Source organism: Rattus norvegicus, chromosome 11, assembly GCF_036323735.1.
Source record: "Rattus norvegicus strain BN/NHsdMcwi chromosome 11, GRCr8, whole genome shotgun sequence".
In the NCBI taxonomy this organism is placed as follows: domain Eukaryota; kingdom Metazoa; phylum Chordata; class Mammalia; order Rodentia; family Muridae; genus Rattus; species Rattus norvegicus.
The window spans coordinates 55,417,740-55,429,767 of NC_086029.1; positions in this window are offsets into that span (position 1 = coordinate 55,417,740).

Consider the following 12,028-nt stretch of genomic DNA (forward strand, 5'->3'; position numbering starts at 1 on the left):
AGAAGCTATGCATTAGGGGTACTTGTCTCCACCTAAATTTGCTCTCTGTGGTGTGCTATGATTTTATTCTCTGTGTGACCCCCACAAGCCAGGAAATTCTGATGATGCTCTCTCACTAGGCATACACCTGACAATCTTCAAACTCCACGTGCTTCTCTGAATCCTTACAAATTTGATCTTTCCCTTGCTAAAAATAATTAATTTTATGCCCTATATTCAATATATTAGTATATTCATCTTCCCTGTTTAGAGAGGGTTTGAGGAAACCACTTTATTTCTCTGGTATGGGCACCCACGCACGCACACACAAGTGCACATGCATACACACAATTTCAAAGTGTCTTTCCTAAATTATACTGTTTTACCAATTCTCTGTGATAGTCAAACATGAGATGTGTCTTATCAAAGTGACTCAGTCTGTTGCTTTCAGACCCATACAGAAACTTGGGCTAATTAGTAACAAGGTATTGCTAAACATGGCCTTGTTAGAACTCTAGTGCGGTTGGAAGAAGAATTAAGTGAAGATTTTGAGATTTTAATATTTTGCCCTAGGATTTACATTTTTAATTTATCATAGTACAGATTTTTTAAAAAAAATATCTTAAGGGATGATTGACTTAAATCAATTTATAATTAGATATCACACATACCTGTTATCCCAGCACAAGTGAGGCTGACACAGAAGGATTACTGTAAGTTTGAGACGAGTCTGGGCTACTACAACCCTGTATATTAAATATGCAATACAGTTTAGTGCGGTTGGTTTGTCTTGCTCTTTCTTTAAAGTAATTTTAATTGGATATTCAGAGATATCTGTAAAGTAACCACTCAAATATTCCAAGAAAATTTTATGTAAGAGACCGATTCACAGTGCCTGCCCCTTCTGTTTTATCTTTTGTCCTTAGCTTCTCTCTGACTTTTTTCTACAGTAATCTGGATGCAATTCAGTTACAATGCCTGTGTGACTGAGACTGTGAAAGTTTCATGGAACACCTTGGACAGCAGAAGTTGACAGTTTATTCATTCTCATCTGCAGGGATGGATCACTCTCGGAAAAGACGCATTCAAGATGCTCTAGCTTTAGCCATACTGACGTCGTTTTAAATTTGGATGGCAAGGATCAGTTCTCTCTTTGTTTTCTGCATCTCCTTAGAGTCATCTTTTTAATCCCATTCTTGGAACTTGCTTCTTAGAAGTGAAGGGGCTTGGTGAAAGCAGAGAGGGGAAGCCACATTTGAAAGGCTTTTTGCTGCAGATGGGTTGCTGTGCAAATGGGTGTGGACCTCCATAAGGTTGAGGGTTAAGGACCAGTAAGCAGGCTCACACAGAAGCCTGTGTAGAGCAAATTTTGTTTTTTCAGTCTTTTGAAACACTCTAGTAGTACCTTTAGTGTGTGTGTGTGTGTGTGTGTGTGTGTGTGTGTGTGTGTCTGTGTCTGTGTCTGTGTCTGTGTCTGTGTTACATGTCCACCACAGCACCCTGTGTAGGTCAGATGACAATTTACTCTCTCCTACCATGTGGTACCCAGGGACTAAAATCAGGTCACCAGGTTGGTGGCAATACGTGCTGAGCAAGCTCACTGATGCCTTCTGTAAGTTCTTAAGGAAGTAAGTTTGATGTATCATATATAGTGAGACACATTTCCTAGATATTTTGTCAAACATTTTTCTGTATGTTTATATAAGGGTAGTTGCACATGAAACAAATTTGTATTGGTGGACATTCTGCCTTCCTAGGTATGTATAAACCCAAGCCAGTACTTGAAAACTCAAATAGAATAATGGATGAGCTCCCTCGGCAACAAGAGTCTTTGCAGCTGGGCTTGGCGGCACACCCCTTTACTCCCAGCACTTGGGAGGCAGAGGCAGGTGGCTCTCTGTGAGTTCAAGGCCAACCCGGTCTACAAAGCAAGTCCAGGATAGCCAGGGCTATTACATAGAAAACCCTGTCTTGAGAAACTGAGAGAGAGAGGAGGAGAGGGAGAGGGAGGGGAAGGGGGGAGGGGAGGGAGGTAGGAAGAGAGAGAGAGAGATCAAATTTTACCAGCAAAAACTATCAAACGTCTCCCGATGATCTACAATACAGATTTGAGATTTGCCAGATTCCAGCATCCTTAAAAGGAACACATAAACCCCTCTCTCTCTTGCCCATCTACCTCTCTCTCTTTTTTTTTTCTTCTTTTCTTTTTTTCGGAGCTGGGGACCGAACCCAGGGCCTTGCTCTTGCTAGGCAAGCGCTCTACCACTGAGCTAAATCCCCAACCCCTACCTCTTTCTTAATAAATGTATGCTGTCCTGTCAAACTTTGACTAATAACTTTCTTGATCTCAAATAGATGTCTCAAAGGTATCGTGGTGTTATCCCTGGGTCAGTAGTTTCTCCTGTAATCCCACTTAAATTTGCCGAAATCTCATTTCCAGGGTTACCACTCAGTTTCTCTTCCCTTCCTTAACAGTCACCCATGTTAAATAATTCCCTTTTTAATCATTCATTTTTATAAAATGCCACACAGGTCCATTTTATAAAAATGCCACATGGGTGCATTTATAAAACACACACTTTGCACCCTGAGAATATAGCTCACAGACTGAGAAAGTAACACGACTGACCAGTGACCACTAAGAACATTGTGATCTGCCTAGTGATTGTGGGCCAAGGAGGTGACTTGAAGTTCATGCTTTACACAAAAAGGCAAAGGTGTACAACTGACGTTTGAACTATGTAATCGGGAAAGTTGAAATAGATAAATCGGGATAAATAGCTATCTTCCTACCAAGAAGAACCATGAAGAAGAAAAAAAAAACCATGTTTTTCAACACAACCAGAAGCACTTCTACAAGAATTATAATACGTTATTAACGAGTTATTCAAACATGGGATGTTTTACAGTAACTTCTATGAATAATTAGACTTGAATATATAGAAAAGTTGTCCAAGTAGCCAGGGTAGCAGGGTGGTAGTGGTGCATACCTTTAATCCCAGCCCTTGGGGAGCTGAAGCAGGAGGATCTCTTGAGTCTAAGGACAGTCTGGTCTGCAGAGTGAGTTTCAGGATGGCCAGGCCTACATGAAGAAGCCCTATCTCCATCTCTTCTCCAGCCCCCAAAGGAAAAGGAAAAGAAGGAAGGAAGGAAAGAACGAACGAACGAACGAAGGAAGAAAAAGTTGTTCAAATAAATGAAGCAAAAGAGCTAGTTTCCACCCAAAATCTATTCTTTTCTTTTTTCTTTAACAATAACACTCCAGGTTTTAATACAGACATGGCTTCCTCACAAGAAATCACCACCCTCAATTTCTCTTGAAGCTTCTGACCAAATTACAATGTGAAGGGTGTGTGTGTGTGTGTGTGTGTGTGTGTGTGTGTGTGTGTGTGTGTGTGCATGCACACATGTGTACCTGGGTTTAGCCTTTAAAGGAAGGGAGGCTCTCCTCTTTGGCCTTTCCTCTGCAGCCAGGATACAGACATAAGGCAGGAATTAGATCAGCTACTTTGAACCTATTCTTCTTTGAAATGAGTAGTCTGAGAGACGAGATAGAGCAGCGCTCTGCACCCCCAGATCATTGCATCATTGACAGTTGCATCAGAAAGAACAAACCTCTGTCCTTGGGGACTTTGGACTATCTGCACGGGGCCCCATTCTGACACGAGTTACACGTCACTTCCTGTTCGGAAATAAGTAACAATCTAATATGGAAACAGGGAGATTACACACGTATCACCGAACGGTTAAAAAATTCTCATCCTTCCACCCTTTCGTATAAAAAGGACAAGGGGAAATGATGAAGAACACAAATCCAAAATTACTCCCGTTGTGTAATGAACTGAGCAGGTCCTGGGGCAGGAAATCCCCTGTAACTGTGATCAGACTGCTTCCGGCATGGTACCCGTGGTGTTTGCCCTCTTGCAAGTTGGGATGCAGACTTCCAGCAATGAAATTAAATTTTGAGCTGAAGGGATGGCTCATTGGGTTCAAGCGCTTGCTCCAAAACCTGATGAATGTCCTAATTTTGATCCTGGGAACCCACTAGGTAGGAGGAGAGAACTGACTGGCAAAAGGTTGCTTCTGACCTCCGCAAGTGCTTTGATGCAAACATGCACATGTGCATATAAACACTAATTAGTTAATTAGTTGATCGATTGATTAGTTAATTAAATGTAATTTAAATCTTTAATGGAATTTAATTTCCAGGATTAAATGAGGATTGATGACAGTCATCTGATACTATTCATATACTAGTAACAAATTTGAATTGAAGATCATTTAAAGGGTCAGTCACTATAACTAATTTAATTTATCTTACTACAGCTGTAGAACACACACATCACAAAGTCTGGCTCATGCATGGGAGGATTGGAAAGGAGGAAAAATAAGGGGGAGATTATGTAAATATTGTACTATAATCTCAAATGGTGTAACAGTAGAGTATGACCACTAGAGGGCAGTCATGTACTAGCCGTTCTCAAATATTTACCGCTGTATGTAGGAAATCCTCTAGCTGCAGATGATGGGCCTGTGAATCTGCAGTTTACTCAAGGGTACATACAAGCAAGGTTAAGAGGATAGCTTATGAAGTCTAAATAGCAGGCTTTGCAACTTGGATTTTTCCCTTCGAGAATATTTATTTGAATTTCTTGATCCTAGGCTCCCTGATCCATCAAAAGGATAGAAATAGAACCTACCTCTTAGAGCTGTTGTCACCAAATCCTTAAAATTTAAGCTAATTTAAAACACAAATATGGAATAATTATTAATATATTATCAGTACTGTTGTAATAAAGGTGTTCACTGATTTTCTCTGTGAACCCCAGAATACAAGTATTTTTAAAAATAGTAATAATGATGATTCTCTGGTCCTGCAGCCTATTAAAACCTAAGTTCTGACCCTCAGCTGCAATGATTGTGGAATGATGGTCACCAAAATTGCAGGGCAGTGAATGGATGAGGTGAGGGTTATTTTTTCACTCTGTTTCAGACTTTATACTTGACTTGGAAGTGGGTGGGATCCATTACAAAAAGCACTAAGGCAGAGGTCAGATAGCAAAACCAGATTTATACTGGACAAGATCACTGTAGAAGGGGAGGCAGTGGAAATGAAAGATGGGTCTGGAGTCAAGGAAGCAGGGAGCACAAGTCAATAGAAGATTGCCTGGTTTCTAATCTAAGGACGAATCTTCGGAAATGCTAGAATTATTCATATCTATGACTCTGGTGATAACAATTTGAATCTCATAAATGTTTTCCTCTTGTGGGATAAAAATTCTTGACAGTATAACAAGTTTAGTCTACAACTTTGCACATAGCTTCCCTGAGTTATACACAATTCATACGATAAGGTAGCCCTGCAGGTTCCTTCCTAAGTTTTAGGCATTGAGTCCTCCAAAGAGGAGTCTGTGAACTTTGTAACCACAAGGAAAACCTGGGCTGCTTTTCACGGAGCACACCAAGAAGGACCAGCAGTCCTCAGTGAGCGAGGCAGAACTGTAGCTAATGCAACTGGTTTCCCAGAACTGTGGGAGCTTTGAAGTGTCTGACTCCAGAGGTACTGAGAGATATATTTGCCTTCCTTTATCATCCTGAGCCAGAATGGGTGAGGCTGCCATGGGGGGGGATCCAGGGAAGAGGAAAGCAATCATTGTGGCTTGTCTAACAATGTCCTTCACACACTTGTGTCTTGGATGCCTCCTCCCAGCTGATGGGGATACTCAGAGCCTATGGAACCTTTGAGCAGTGTGGCTTAGCATTGCTAGGGATAGCCTTGGAAAGCAATAGTCAGCCCTTGGCCCTTCCATGCTGTTCGCTGGCCGGCTGCCTCATGTGCCCTTGCCTCCAGGAACTGAGCTGCCCCATACTGCCCTGCCACCCTCCTTTAAGCTGTCAGGTACTATTGGGATGAATAGAGTTAGAAACCAGCTAGTCTGGCAATGACTGGGTCAGTGTTTTGCTGTCGTCCTGACAGTCTGAGTGAGGCTAAATTCAGAAGTAACAGACTTGTTAACTTGGAAGAGGACATCTCAAGATAACATCGCACTTAGGATGTGAAGTAGTTACTGATAATCATACAAGTCCCAAGTAGAGCAAGTTCCACAGAGTGGCCATGTGAGCTACGAACAGGAAAGCCACGGACATGGGTCACCAGAGCTTATACGACACCAGTGCTGAACCTGGAGTTATAGAAAATATAATGATTACCGTGATGGATTTTGGTTGGTGCTGTTCCCATCCCTTGTTTCTATGCTCCTGTTTCACCCGATTGAATGGAAATACTTCCTCAGAGTCACTGTCTGTTAGAAGCCTTTCTTTTCCTGTTTGTATATTATACAGAATCACAGCTAAGAGACTGTCTCCAGTCTCAGTACAGACTCTGGACGTTGAGCAATGTAGGACCAAGGAACAGTTACGACCATGCGGACTTGAAACCGGGCTGAATGAACTTTGCATTTGGAGGCCGGAGAGAGAACGGTGTACTTTACATCTGAAGACTCCTCCACGGGCTTCTGTTTTAAATGCCCCCTTGCTGACGACACTGCCATTTTCTTTCAGAGAGTGCGAAACTTCTATGAAATCTGGCTTTAAAGTGTGAGCATGTGGCTGGGGATCAGTCTTTGAGGAAGGTACCCGGTCCCTGCTTCCTGCCAGTCTGTGCTTTCTGATCCACTGAGATAGGAATGAACGTAATCCCACATTCCCAATCCCGAGCCGCTCCACCGTGCCTTCGGAGCCATTCGGGACTGAAACTGAGAGACAGCATTAATGTTTCTTCGGGCATCTTTAAGATGTTTATGCTGGGGATTGCGAAGAAGGTATCAGAAGTAACTGAAGCCCGGGATCTGCTTGGTTCTACCTAGAACTCACTAATATTTGGTACCAGGGGAAATCAGGTACATTTTCTCTCTCACGTCTCTCTCATTCCTGCTCCACCGGAAGGATCTCACCCCTCCTTGGCACTCTTTGGCTAGGAGTCAACCCAACTTCACACCTCTCTGACCCTCATTTGTCATCCATGCACCTAACCTCCTAAGCTGAAAATGTATAAAATATAAACAGGCAAACTGTTCTCCCCGTTAAAGGATTTTTATCTTAGACTGCTTTTTTTTTTTGTAATGTGAAAGGACTGGGGGATGCTATAGGGGTAGGTGGGAGTGTGGAAGCACCCTTTCAGAGGCAAAGGGGTGGGGGACTCTTGGAGGGGGGACCAGGAAGGGGGATGACATTCGAAATGAAAATAAATTAAATGATGGATAAAATATTTCTTCTAAATAAAAAAAAAATGAAAGAAATCCAATATAATGGCTCTCATATTTTACTATCAATGCTAACAAGAAGCTTATTTTGTTGGGAAGTCGGCCTGTTGCTGTGTATGCAGATGCTAAATTCTGAAACCCCAAAAGCTGCATTCTCATGCACACCAGCCTTTGCTGTGTGAGCCTTGCTCCCCAATTTAAAGCTGTTTGGTTAATGAAAGGCTAGAGCCTGTGATCGGGCAGTAGAAGGAAGGCAGCAGGCCTGAGGATCAAATGAGGGGTCTCAGAAGAGACCACAGGAAAGGAGAGAGAAATGAAATAACGAGCAGGTTGCCATGAGGCAGGAGGCATCATGACCCCATGGGCAGGAAAAGTGACTCAAAAGCAGTCAAGTAGAGACTCAACCAGCAACTGATCAGGGGCATATGGTTTGGACATAGTTGAGAATAGCAAGGAACCTGCCTAGTCTAGGCTTACAGCTTGTAAATACAATGCCAAGCTTCTGTGTCTTTTACACGGGCTAGCTAGAATAAAGAACTTGTTTACACTCATTTAAAGTGTGAGCAAATGCAGGAGCTGGCTTTGCTGGTGGGAGTTTCTGGTTGGAAGCACCTCTTCTGTGTGCCATACTTAAACGCAGGTGATACGAATCACTTCTTTGAATCTTTAGAATCGAGAGAATCCTGAGAGTCATGATTAAACCAATTCTTCCTCTCTGTAGACGGTATTTGGATAACACAGAGGAGCTCTCTGCATGGTTATAAAAATAAAATCGAAGATTATTAATTTAGTTCATGGTAAAGAAAGGGATCAGCATGACATTTTGGGGAATGGGACCAATAAGTTGATGACAAAGTAGAGGACACCACAGGGCAGATTACCAAGTTACCCAGCAGTCCCCTGATGTTCCCTGGATAATGGACACTATAATACTCAAGAGATGTAAGCTGCCCTGGGTAATAGGACAAAGGTCACTCCAGATGAGCTGACTCTGTGCAGAAGCCAGCACTGTGGAGAAAGGCTTCCTGGATGCCAGTTAGGGGAATCAGCAAGCACACTTCCCGTGGAGAAGCCCTCTGTACTCCCTCCCTCTTGGAAGCTTGCCACGGTGTTACAGCAGGGAACCACTCCGAATACCTTGTCTGAGCTTGCCTGTGTGAAAGTCAAAGGACCTTACACTCCCTTATTTCTGGGAATCCACCCTTCTACACTGAGTCATCATGTATCTGCCTCAAGAACCAGTTTGGCCCTGAAGCAGAGCCCTTGGGAATAGTTAGTTCCTTGTACTGACAGGCTGGTGATATGTAGAGCGTGGAGTAACAAATGGCTTTCCTTTTTCAGATGGGTGGCTTAGAAGGCCAGCTGCAAGATGCCAGGGGCAACAGCACTTACACAGAGCATGAATGAATCCGGGTCTTGAGACACCGTAGAGTGGGTGGAAGGTCGCATGGAGCCTGCCTTTGCCCGTCCCTCAGCATGGATAGGCATATCCTGTAGAAATTCCTGCTCTCCAGGGGTTGCACATGCTGTAGGACAGGCACTAACATGCTGTGTCAGTATTTTTCCGTTGCTGTGATTGGTCCCCATGGCCAAAGGTTGCCAAATGACTTACAGAGGGAAGAGTTTGTTGGGACTTACTGTTCCAGGGGGTTAAGATCCCATCATGGCGGAGAGTCATGGCACGGAGCAGAAGGCTTGGTTGCTGGAGCAGGAAGTTAGGAGAACACATCCCAACCACCGGCACAAAGCAGAATAGTGAACTAGGAGTCGGTGAAGCTATATACTCCCAAAGCCACCCCGAGTGACACACATCTCTGGCAAGGCCACACTTCCTTAACCTTCTATACCGTACCACCAACTGAGAGCCAAAACACTCACAGATGTGCCCTGAGGTTTGCTTCCCAGGTTGATCGAGATCAGTGGTTCTCAGCCTTCCTGGTTAATTCAGTTCCTCGTGTTGTAGTAACCCCGAATCCTAAAATTATTTTCTTGCTACCTCGAAACTGTAATTTTGCTACTGTTATGAATCGAAATGGAAATATCTGATGGATATCTGACATGCAGCCCCTGTGGGGGTTGTGGTCCACAGGTTGAGAAGCACTGATCTAAATCATTTCAAGTGGACAAGTACGATTAACCATCACAATTCGGCTCCTTGTTGACTTAATACCCAAGCACAATATTTTTAAACCAAAATACCTGCTTCCCCAGCCCCCACAAGCTCATGGTCACCCCATAAGAAAATGGACTCATTCTAGTTTCAAATGCCTCGAGTCATTAACAGCCACAGTGTTCTTTAAAAGTCCAAAGTCTCACCATGCCCCCCAATCCCACTCACTTCCGTCCCTTTGTGTCTGCCCTCCATCCTGGCAACCTCCCCACCAAAACAAAAAATAACATAAATGAATAAAAAACAAAATTTCACAAAGAATCAATAAAGATTTTTTTAAAAACCCAGCAAATCATGAACTTTTGTAGACTGCAATACAATTTAGGGGACTGGATAGAGCGCATTTGTGAAAGACGAATCTGGATGAATGGTGAGCTCTTTAGCTTCATTTTGAATGGATAGATTTTGTGACAAGAGACTCCAGCCACTCTCTTCACTGTGAGCCTCTGTGAAATAAAATGTTTAAAAGGTCTTACAATGTAACAGCGTTACAATGTAACATTCTTACAATGGCACTGAATAAATAGTCCCATCCCAAAATGGGAGGAATCAGGACATACATAGCAAGGAAAGGTTGGATCAAAACAGGACCCAAAACCACATAGAGAAAACACCAAGGCATATAATGCCACATTGGGCATCGCTGGACTCCACAGGGCTTAGGACCTCTATGTTTGCATCTCTGTTACAAAGCATACACAGCCTCACTCCCAGGCTGACTGCATGTCCCATCTGGAATTGTCTTGTCAGAAGTCAGGCTTTTCATCTCAAACATCCTGTCGTATTTATTGTACTTTAAGCTTTACCGTCATAGTTTCATGCAATGGCCCCTTAGGAATCTCCTTGAGATGTGCCAGCCCTGACACACGTTGCTAGCTGTAGAAGCCTTCTGGAAACTTAACTGAGCTTGATTCTTTCAGGCCTGCAAAACCATACTACCAAGCTACACTGCCAAGACCTACTACCAGCTCAAGGGGTTCAGTGGCCATTACATGCCTGAAAAACATTTCCTCCAGTGGTTCAGTTCAGTCCATTTTAAGTTGATTTTTGTATTTTACAACCCTGCTCTTACCTTCAGGGTATCTTAGTATTGTCCCAGGACACAGGAGGAGGAATAGCATCTTAAGCAATGCTAATAGCATTAACAATGACAGATTAGAGCTGTTTTCATACTGGCCCTGTCTGTATCTTTAAACCCAGTCTTTTTGTACCAAAGGGCACTCTTTTCCTATTTCTCTATGGTTTGCTGTTCTGTCTTGACGTGCACCTGGATGAGAACAGGATGAGAACAGCAAGAGGTAATCGTGGCACAGCCTGAATGCTACCCTGTCTTGACCTTTCTTCCATCTCACAAAATTACCCCGTTGGTTCTAAACTTGGCCTCACTCAGGTTGCGAAGACTCAGGCAGGATGCAGCTGGATGGACTATTTGCCAGACCATAAAGCAAATAGTCACCAGTCCGGTTGTCCATAGCATCCTTATCTCAACCTAAAATCACATGTCAGGCTCCCACATGCAGACCAAGCCTGCATCTCGCTTGGTCTTCTCAAACTGCACAGAATGGACCATTAAATTACATTCACTGCACTCTAGCACTCTTTCAATTCTTCCAGATTCCTACGGCAAACCAGTTCCAAAGACCTCTGAGCTACATGGCCAGATTTATTGTCGCAACCATTCCACAAGAGTACCAGTTTTCTGTCTCAGTTTCTTTTCTCATCATAGTAACAAAATGCCTGACCAAATGGCTTAGAGAGTCTTGCTCTACCCTACAGCCAATGGAAAGAGATGAGGAGATCCACCGCCAACCAGTAAATGGAACTCAGGGAGTCCTCTGGAAGAGTTGGGGAAGGATTGTGGGACCGGAAGGGACAGCGACTCCATGGAAGACCAAGAGAGTCAACTAACTTGGACCCTTGGAGACTCCCAGAGACTGAATCACCAACCAAAGAGTGAGCACAGGCTGGACTTAGGACTCCTACACATATGAGTAGCTTGGTTTTCATGCAGGTCCCCAACAACTGGAGCCATTGCTGTCCTTGAGCCTGTTACCTGCCTGCCTGTGAATCCTGCATCTCCAAGTGGGCTGTCTTGTTTGGCTTCAGTGAGAGAGGATGTGCCTGATGTGAGGGGAGGTTTGAGGGGTGATGATACCTAGAGGGGAGCTCCCCCTTCTCAAAGGAGAAAGAAAGGAAGAAATTCGAGGTCTGTGTGAGGGGATACTGGGAGGAGAGGGGGACTGGTATTGGGATGTAAATGGAATGAAGAAAAAGAGAGAGGGAGAGAGGGGGAGGGAGAGAGGGAGGGAAGGAAGACGGGAGAGAGAGGGTGAGGGCAAGAAGTCATTTTGCCTTGTGGTTGAAGAGGAGATATTCATCCTTCACAGCAGGAATGTCAAGGCAGTGGGATCATGGGATAGCTGGTTACGAACCTAAGAAGGAAAAAACTCGATCAATTATAAAATGTCACCCATTAACTTAGATTTATTAGAAGAAGATTAGATGGAGAAAGGCAAACACCTAAAGAACATCTTAAGATATTTCTCTGTGCCACTAGGTTCCTTTAACATCACATTCCTGTTGTATCCAGCCAGCATGTCAGCTCATGCCAAGGAAA